At 41.2% G+C, this 8,422-nt stretch overlaps 1 pseudogene; it reads right to left on the bottom strand.

The window, feature by feature from the left end:
* Positions 1-4,899: 4,899 nt before the first annotated feature.
* Positions 4,900-5,888, bottom strand: LOC143387882 (asparagine synthetase domain-containing protein 1 pseudogene; annotated as a pseudogene).
* Positions 5,889-8,422: the final 2,534 nt, after the last annotated feature.

Raw genomic sequence — 8,422 nt, 5'->3', positions numbered from 1 at the left:
CTGTAGCAGTGGAGTGGCCCTGTGGCAGGGTTGCAGTTCTAGAGAACACTGCCGTTCAGCCATCCATGATTCTGGGTGATTCTGGATGGGCTCTGTTTCCTTCCAGAAAGCAGAAGATGAACTTTCAACAGCAGTAAGTTCCAGGCATACTCCTTATAGGACCGTGTAAGAATCTAACCATGGCAAATTTGCTTTTCCCTGAAGCCCCCTTAGTGAGGAAGTCATTTGTTCTTTAGATCTGAAGGTAGAACCCTTTCCAGACTCCTCAGAGGCCCCTCCGTGCAATGGTATGCCTGGACTTTAAGGCAGGGAGCTCTGGGCTCTTTCTTTCTGGCTCTGGATTGTCTCCTGCCTCCCTTAGTCTGGAAAAATTGGTTCAAATATCCTCAACAGGAGTCAGCATTGCCTTCTCTGGAAGGCGTCCCCAGAGAAGGAGGAGTCAATCACCTACTCACAAAGTTGCATCTACTATATTTAGGTCCTCTCTGGGTCACGCCTGACGACCTCTGGTTGGTGTGTTTCCACTGAGCTCTGGGAGAGGGTTGTGAGTGATGTGGCTGCTTGGAACTAGGCCTGCTGGACAGGCCACCAGCAGTGTGCCAATGTGTGCGAAAGGCCCAGGTCACTGAATGGGGAGGCTGGAATGTCCCTCATCCTCTTGTCTTGTACTTTGCAGCTCTGCTACTCAAGGCCCTGGGACTACTGATGAGTCACCCTGCGTCATTGCTGGGGCGGTGGGGCCTCCCAGTTGTGCTTTGGTCTTTTCCATCTGGCCCTGGTCTCTTTGTGAGGCAAGGAAGGGAGATAGATGGTCCCCTCTTCCTTATCACCTACCTCTCTGGGTCCTGAAGCTGTAATGTGACAAGAGATAGATGAGGAGCAGCCACAGGGCACTTGCCCGGAACCTGGTCACCCATCACCTAGTGGGATGAGGCAGTGGCTCTGCCCCTAGCTCTACCTGTGCCTGTGATAGAATGCCTCCTCTGCCTTTGGTCTTGCTGCAGTCCTTTTCTGCTTGAGAGAGCTCATTTCCCTTTGATCATCTACCAAGTTTAATTTTTCCTAGATGGTGATGACCAGTATCTTTCTAAAACCTCTTGAGAAAGTGGAACCCTGTCATTCTATAATGAGACACTGGCTCCAGAAACCTAATTGTATCATACTTTGGAACTTGTGTTGGCTTTGAAGTGCTCTCCTGTGCAAGAGGTGAACATCATAAATCACTTCTTTACTTTTCATATTGTGACAGGTACCAGTCAACATGGCTCACCTGGGACAAGCAACAGTTAATGGTTACTTTATTTTTCCTTCATTCTTTTGCCTTAAGACCCCCTCACGTTGCTTTTTCCTATTTGGTACTGGAGTTTGGACCTAGGATTGCTTTACCACTGAGCCACATCCCCAACCTTTTTTATTTTTTGAAATAGGGCTCACTAAGTTGCTGAGACTGGCCTTGAACTTATGATCCTTCTATCTCAGCCTCCCGAGTGACTGGGATTACCGTGCGCTGCCATGCCCGGCAGAGACTCCTTTACTTTTTGGCCATCATACCCAACCTCCTCCCAGGGTTCTCTGCTTAGTTAACAGTTTCATTTAGTGTGTTCATTGATGAGGCTTGGGACCAGTGGCAGCAAGAAGGAGTGGGCAGTAATGGTGACAAGGAGGAGGTGAACTTTCAGTCTTTGGGTCACTGTGGTTGTGATTGCTAATGTGGAGTACATCTGCATGTTGTATCTGGGCACGGTTTTGCCAACAGAACCTCTGAATTTTTTCTCAGTCTTAACTGGAGATCTTTCCTCTATCAGTGTCCTTTATCAAACTGTCACCATTTGTTCAGTAAACATGGGCATCTGCTAATGCAAAGGTGCTGTGCTAGTTGCTTTAACTGTGTTATTTTACTCCTCCTGATTGCAGTTTGTCTATGTAATAGAAACAACGACACGGCTTACCTACTAGAAATAATTATTTTTTAAGAGGTTATTAGTTATTTGGTCCCCCAAGCCCTTGACAGGTCTAAATAGTCTTTGATGGGGAGGCAAGAGCCCCTCAGCTACTCTGTGCTCCCCTTCTGCTTGAGGATTCTGCCCTGTCTTCCTGCAGCTTCTCCTTCCCTGGAAGTAATTTTGAAGAAGTCACAGAGCCAGCTGTCAATATGGGGACTTTTTTCATCCTGGTACATTAGAGTGTGAACACATCAGATTGCCAGCCCTTTGAATAAGGCTTGTATTTGGTGGCTTTGAACCTGATGCCCACAACTAAGACCCTGTGATCTGTTCTTTGGTGACTGATGTGCCAAATATCTCTTTGTACTATTTGATGGCTCCCCCCAAGAGCTCACAGTTTATAAGGATCAAAAATAATGGAAATTTCCTCCAAAGAGTAGCGTTAACACCATTCCCCAAGAACCTACCAGGAGAGATGGAGAAATCTCACTCTCCATTTGTGAAACATGGACAGAGGTAACAAGACAAAATTTCAAACAGGTCATTTACATAGGTGTTTTATACATAGATACATATACATAAGACGATTTACATTTTTAATCAAATTTTCTGATCTATAGGAAGAGATTTCAAATATGTTTAATATAGAATATAGGATCCAGTGAGTATATCATTCTTTTACATAAGAGAAACATGAGCTTATATTGAATAGATGGAATATATGGAGCTTCAACCAAAGTGTGTATTTTTTTTTCACTAAAATAGGAGTATTACACATGCACATGATCATCTCATGTTTATATATGTTGGCATGTGAAACACAAGGCAGACCCACAAATTTTCAACTTGTTAGAACATCATGGGGGCAGGTCTGCCCCTGCCTGACTTCAGTGATCCAGGTCCTTTGTGTCCAGACACTGATCTCAGTATGTGGAGGAACCTTAGAGAGGTAACAGTTAGCTGACAGAATTATTAGCACAAACACCAACATATGCAGAGCTTTACCTGAGTTCTATAGAGGTCTCTCACATTTCCAGTTCCACCTCTCTCAAGAAGTGGAACACATGCATAGTCAGGGAAATGGTTTCACTGGAGTCCAGTCTGTTTTTCTTCTATCAGGACTTCTTGATACTCTTCTACATTTTCCAAGCTGTGCATGTTTTATGTGCCAAATGACATATCTTTAGATAGTACAGCTTAGCTCTGCCAATTACTAGCTGTATGATTTTGGATAAGTTACTACACTTCTCTGAGCCACAGTTTCCTTATCTCTAGAATGGGAATCATAATAATGTCAGGATTACCTCATAATTCATAGGATGGTGGTGAGGATTCAGGCTTCCCTTCCTGATACACATAAATTGTATTTATCAACAGAAAGGTGCTAGTCACAAAGCATGAGGTGCAGATAAATGCTCAATAAATGCTACTACCCACTTATATCATGCTTGGTAGTGCTGACGACTAAGTACTTAATAGTGCTTTCTGAGGAATGGTTTATGATCATCCATAGCATTGACAAGGGTTGACAAGGGGGCTGGCTTTCCCCAGTGTGCCCTGTATACTGTTGGAGCCTGACCACGGCTCTAGGAAGGTAGCTCTTTAATCAGAGTGATTGGCATCATGATAGCATTCACTGCTGTTGTGGAAGGAATGTTAAAGCTTTATGGACAGAGAAGAAACTTCCTGGTTAAGATTCAAACAGAAAATGCCTACTGCACCATCTAGAGCCTTGAATACCAGCACAGCTCTCAAGAAACATACTAAATACCTGCTTCCTCCTTACTTGAGACAACTTAGGGGGCATTTCTATGCCTCCTGTATAGGGTCAGTTTTGGGTGGTGGAATTTAGGTTGAGCATGAACTCTGAAACTGTGGACGGGTGATTTTGCATCTCAGTTGGCCACTTAGTTGCTATGTAATCAGGATTAGTTAGCCTCTCTGGGCCTCAATTTTCTCATCTGTAAAATGAGGATGATAATAATATCTACAGGGTTATTGTGAGAATTAAGTGAGATTACATATGTGAAGCAATTAAAACCATGCCTGACACAAACACTATAGGATATTAAGATTAAACATCCATAATAAGGTCTCCAAGGGGTGGTGTTTTATGCTTCTAGAATTCAGTGAGCACTCCCTGTTAGAGCATTGGGAAGGAATAGTGAATGTGTGCAAGTGATGTTTTCATTGCCTAGGGTTTATGATTCCTTTTCTGCCTCTCTTGCAGGAAGGCACACCCATGGGATTAAATTCTGACCTGGAGGATGCAGGCTGATGTGATGTATGTATGCTCCCTCCAGGCCAGACCCATAGCAGTTCCTTACATGTGATTCTTCACCCACCTCTTTTTTTTCCCCCTTGTCTGCCATCTAGGAGAGCCACAGAAGTTCTCAGCTCTATCCTTGGTCCTACCTTTCAAACAGAATCACTGTAGTTCATAAGCCTTTCCAAGGTGTGTGGGTGGACTCATGACATTCACATTGCTTCCTCCTCTGCAGGCATTTAGAGTTTAGCTTTTGGAGTGGGGATATAGCTCAGTTGATAGAATGCTTGTCTTGCATGCACAAGGCCCAAGGTTTGAATCCCCTGCACCAAAAGAAAAAAAAAAGGAGTTTAGTTCTTTCCCTGCTGATTGCCTCCCACATTTCCATTTGCTTTCCGTCTTCCCTAAATGTGTTTATATCATTATAATCTGTGATCTCATCTCCTCTTCTTTTATCTTTAAAAATTATTTTCTGCATTTTCAGAGAGAGTTTCCAGGAAGCAGCTGAGACAAACAGGTACAGTTCTTCATGTTTAAACAGCAGTCCTGTTGGATCATTTTCAGAACCAGTGCTGGAGATGCAATACTTCAGAAATAGCAACTTTTCTTTTATTAGTTACTCTTGGATTTTTAAAACAACAATAAAATGGCAGGTTATTTTATTTTGATAAAACTATTGCTTGGAAAATATTACATTGTGAATGTGACATTATGATTTAATCTTCTTTTTAAAAGAAAGTTTTCTAAGGAAATGGTTTGGAGCCTACCACATTTATCAGGTATTTTTCATTATTGCAATTCTGTATCCAAATTGCATAGCCCATTTTGGCAGAAGAGCAGAGATTATAAGACTAAGACCCACAGCTGCAAGATACAAAATTAGTTTTTCCATCAGTTCCACAGGTTAAACTCCAGTTTGCCTTTTTCCAAACTGGTAGGGAATTTAGAAAAGGAGACAGCATTTTCATCCAGGAAAGTAAATCTTACTTCTTTTCCATGATTAGCAATGATTGCCAACACAACCAAGGTTTCTAGAAGAAATTCAACCCCATTCCATTGCTATTTCCTTATTGAATCCTTCCAGTCCAAGTGTCTGAAAGCAGACGTGATGATGAGAGTGACCTGAAAGTTGCTCATCTGCACCGATTCCAGAGAGAATAACCTTTCTCACTGCTCTGATACGATTTCACTTCATCCTGGGTTACTAACCAACCTCTTCCTCTAGAAGCAAAGCAAACTGCAAGTGGTTTGAGTTCTTGAGAAATGTTAATTTCAGCAAAACTTCAAATGTGAGAAGGATTTACAGATTGCAGTTCCTTTAGTCCTGTTCTTCCTCTGACACTATCTGGTACATTATCGTCGGGATTATCAACAGTAGCAGCAGCAAGAACCTTAGAGAATTCTTCAGAAGGTATTCCACAGTGATTTTTGTGTTCATTTCTTTTTCTTTCTTTTTTTTTTAAATTAAAGCTAGTTGGTAAGGCCTTATCTTTACTCATGAACACTACATTAAGAAGGTTGATTGGTTCACCTAAAGGAATATGATGATCAGTAAGGATTGCAATCATCATGGAATTGATGCCTCCAGAAAATAAGATTGCGACATTTGTTTTTCAAGTTTTCGAAACTTCACTTGGTGCCAGGTTTTTGTTTCCAGGTAAATACAAGACACGTCTCATGATTGCAAGACGTCAATGAACTACCGAATCCATCTCTAAGAAAGACCTGGGGGCTGGGGTTGTGGCTCAGTGGTAGAACACTTGCTTAGCATGTGCGCACCCTAGGTTCGATCCTCAGCACCACATAAAAAGAAATAAAGGTATTGTGTCCAACTACAACTAAAAAATAAATATTAAAAAAAGAGAAAGACCTAGAATGTCTCTTTTGAAGGTGGTATGCTGGAAAAGCTTCTACAGGGTTTCCGATGGAGCTTGTGGCAACATCATATCTAAAGGAACAGATATGAGTTTGGTTTCATTGCACTCCTTCTACCATAAATGTTGGTAAGTTGCTAACATTTGAGTCAGTCTATTAATAAATAATTCAGTAACATTCTCCTTAGAAACACATTTCCAAAGATGCAGTAATCTTTTCCGAAGATCCAATTATCTCACTCTTCAGTATATATCTGAAGGACTTAAAAGCAGGATACTACAGTGACATAGCCACAGCAATATTTATAGCAGCTCAATTCGCAATAGCTAAGCTATGGAGCCAACCTAGGTACCTTCAACAGATGAATGGACAAAGAAATGTGATATAGATACACAATGGAGTATTACTTAGCCATTAAGAAGAATGATATCATGGCATTTGCTGGTAATGGGTGGACACTGAGACTCTCATGCTAAGTGAAATAAGCCAATCCCTCCAAAAACAAAGGTTGAATGTTTTCTCTGGTATTTGAAAGCTAACACACAATTAGGGGTGGGGGAGAATAGAAGTTCATTAGAGTAGACAAAGGGGAATAAAGGGAAGGGAGTGGAGAGGAAAAGGATAGACAGTGAAATGAATCTTACATAACTTTCCTATGTTCACGTACACCACAGTGAATCTCACCATCATGTACATTCACAAGAAACTAATAAAAAAATCAACTATGGGAAACTGGCAGAAAGATAATAGAGGAAAGGGAGCAGAGGGAGGGGGAAGAGAACGGGAAGGAGTGGTACTTGGGTCTGAATTAGAATAAGATTATATTCATGTTTGTATAATTCTGTCCAAGTGGATTCTACTATTATGTATAACTAAAAGAACCGATAAAAAAGAATGTATGGTAAAAAGAAGAAAGACATTAGAATCAGTAAAATGTATGTAAATTTGTCATTTAGATGGGCAAACTAACCCATGTACCCTCTCTGATCTCAATTTTATCATCTGTAAAATGGGAGTAATCATGATTATCTTGATGATTGCTGTGACAATAAATGTTACAAGGAAAGAAGGCAAAACAATTATTATGGTGCCTGATGCACAGTCTTTACTCAATAAGCAGTAGTTTCTATTAAGTAATTATTTTTGCTAATCCCAGTGACTCAGAAGGCTGAGGCAGGAAGATCACAAGTTCAGTGCCAGCCTCAGCAACTTGGTGAGGCTCTGCGAAACTTAGTGAGACCTTGACTCAAAATAAAAAATAAAGAAGGCTAGGAATGTGGCTCAGTGTTTGAGTGGCCCTGGGTTCAATCCTTGGTACCAAATAAATAAACAAATAACAACAACTACAACAATTTATTTTTGCTTCTTTTAAAGATTAGTAAAGACAAATTTAGAGTGAATTTGACCTTTTTAAGCTCTAGTACTCCCGAGTAAAAGAAGATACCATGACTGAAAGGCCACATCCCATTCAAGTCCTGCAAGGAAGTAGATCATACTTGATTTCTGGGTGATGAGACCATAAGAGGGAGCCTAGGTCTTAGAGAACAAAGAACTCTGGAAAGGTGACGAGAATGTCTAACAAGCTCAGCAGAGCAAATGTTTTAAATTTTACTAATATGGAAATATTATACCCAAGAGACCACATTTCTATTTCCAGAGGGCTCATGGACAAATCCATTACCTCATAAGGGTTCTTATGAAGCAATTAGTCAAGTTTATTATCATTTGCTTTCACTGTTATATAAGTATTTATGATGATTTGGTAATATTAATTATAACTAATAAAATATTTACTATTAATGACTTATTAGTAATCATATCTATCAACCATCTGTTTTTAGGAGAGCAGAGAGACATGTGACAAGAGTCGATAAGAGGGGACCCTGAGCCGTCCTGTTAGATTTGTGGGAGGGTGGTGGCTGGCTCCAGCACTCAGCAGGAGCTCTGCATGGATGGGATCTGCTTAATTTGCTTAGTCAGTCTGGTCTTGAGTGAGGAGTTTGGATCTTTATACTTATATGAATGAGTAAAGCAGATTAGTAGAGGGAGGGCACAGGAAATCTGGGGAAGTCTAAAGCTTTCAGGATGGGTACAGCACGCAGAAAACACTGCACCGTGCTCTCACATGTGCCTCCTATTGTTCTTCCAGCAAAAAAGGAACCAGGGGCCCATTTCTTTTGATGTGTGGAGAAGGTAGGTTGTAGTGATGACATGCATTAATCCCTGTGATTTCTTTTGATCTGGCCCAGACTTCTAGTTGGAGGCCAGTCAGGGCCTTGGTTCTCAAGCTGAGTCATAGCACTGGCCCTCTGTCTCCTGCTCTCTCCATGGGCTCCAA

Source organism: Callospermophilus lateralis, chromosome 2, assembly GCF_048772815.1.
Source record: "Callospermophilus lateralis isolate mCalLat2 chromosome 2, mCalLat2.hap1, whole genome shotgun sequence".
NCBI classification, from domain to species: Eukaryota; Metazoa; Chordata; class Mammalia; order Rodentia; family Sciuridae; genus Callospermophilus; species Callospermophilus lateralis.
Note: the sequence above shows the minus strand (reverse complement) of the source record. Positions and strands in the feature narration are given on the sequence as shown.